Raw genomic sequence first — 1,697 nt, 5'->3', positions numbered from 1 at the left:
TTTGGTTTAGAAACTAAAGAAACGTTGGTATGTTCATTTTCAAACAACAAAATTATGAGAAAACGACTCACTAATGAACTTGCCTTTTCATGATCAATGTCGCAACTGATGAACAAAAGTGTGAATTGATGAAATGAAACCCATCCGTGTTCAAATAAGTCTTTTAATATAATAAAACTTTAAAGCGAACAAAATTTCAGACTTAATAAACTAGCTTTGTCAACAAGATTGACAAGTTTTCAAAAATTTTGCATATTCCTTCCTTAGAAGATGTTCTCCAAGAACTACGTTTCGCAATTCCTGGATTTAAAATTAACAATAAGTTTTTGCTACATTATAAACTGAAAATTGAAAGTTTTGTACGGAAAACGACGAACTCTTAAGTTTCAAACTAAACATGCCGGCAAATTTCTACGTTTCAAACCGAACAGAGTAAATATTTTTTAACGTTTGAAACCAAAAACCAAAAACGCTGACAATTTTTTAAGTTTCAAAATGGTCATACCCCATATTGACAATTTTTTGCGTTTGAAAGCAAAGATACCGCCATTTTCTTCCGTATAAAAACTGAACATGCCGAATCTAGCGAAGCTGAACAAAAAACAGTTTTTTTTTATATTCAAGACTGACCATTCCCACAATTTCCTGCGTTTAAAACCGAACAAAATTAACTGGCGATGTCCTACAAATTGAAACCAATACTAACGATGTCCGTAAACACGATGCCCTTCTTTAAAAACCGAGCATGGCGAACATTTATAACTCCTTTTGCTTAGTCATCTGGATTATTGCATTTTCTCTCAATATAGCTGATAAAAAAATTGACAAAATTTTTCTCTAACCTGGCAATGTTTAAAATCCAATTAACTCATATTAGGTAAAATGCAATTATGTGAGAAAAAAAGAGCGTTCAAGTTGACAAAGCAATTACTGTTGTATGAATTTGTTAAGTTACATGAATACGTTTGAGCGTTTTGTACTAAAAGCGTTTAAGCGTGATATTGTAAAAAAAAACAATTTTAAAGGTTTTGTGGCGACATATACGCCAGTGTGATAAATATAATCTGAATGCGTACAATTTGGGGAAAAATAAAATTCACCACCAACACTTTTGCCGTTATAGGTAACACCAAACACCACTAACACATTATAATACGAAGTTGCGTGAAAAAAAAGGAAAACGCACGATTGCAAACAAAAACAAATTAATGAGAAAGAGAGAATAAAAGAGAGTAAAATTTGCAAAAAAACAGAAAATCGACGGCACGATTTCACTCGAGTTTGTGTGCTTTAAGTATGTGTTGTGATAAAAAGGTGTATTCATCATTTTATCATTTCATTTCGAAAAGAAATAGAATATAGTGATGATGATATTTGTGATTATTATGATAACATTGTTTCCTATTGGTGTCCTCTAACGACACCCCCTGCCCCCCCCCCCCATACACCCGCCACTCGCCGCAACCCCACCCCTCCATCTCCGAGATCTAGCGCTCAGTAACGTCATTAAAACAGGAAACGTTTTGAAATGTTGACGTTGACGAAAATAATGGTGTTAGTGATAAAGAGTGTAGTTAGCATTGTTTACTGTTACCGCTTGTCAACCATGTAACCAATTTATATCATCTGTTCATATGCACTGATAAGTTTAAACATCAAACAAAAAATTACGTGAAATAGAGGTAATAGAGGCAAGG

General features: G+C 33.5%; 1 protein-coding gene across 1 annotated transcript in view; it reads right to left on the bottom strand.

Moving 5' to 3' along the window:
• LOC142357772 (uncharacterized) overlaps positions 1-1,102 on the bottom strand; it is an 18,468-nt gene extending 17,366 nt beyond the window's left edge. Inside the window, exon 1 of the mRNA XM_075409307.1 lies at positions 843-1,102. The gene's annotated coding sequence lies outside the window, so the exon portion shown is untranslated. The remainder of the gene's footprint in view (positions 1-842) is intronic.
• Between the last annotated feature and the right edge of the window lie 595 nt (positions 1,103-1,697).

This window comes from Convolutriloba macropyga, unplaced genomic scaffold (genome assembly GCF_964194025.1).
Source record: "Convolutriloba macropyga unplaced genomic scaffold, txConMacr16.3 SCAFFOLD_2941, whole genome shotgun sequence".
NCBI classification, from domain to species: Eukaryota; Metazoa; Xenacoelomorpha; order Acoela; family Convolutidae; genus Convolutriloba; species Convolutriloba macropyga.
Note: the sequence above shows the minus strand (reverse complement) of the source record. Positions and strands in the feature narration are given on the sequence as shown.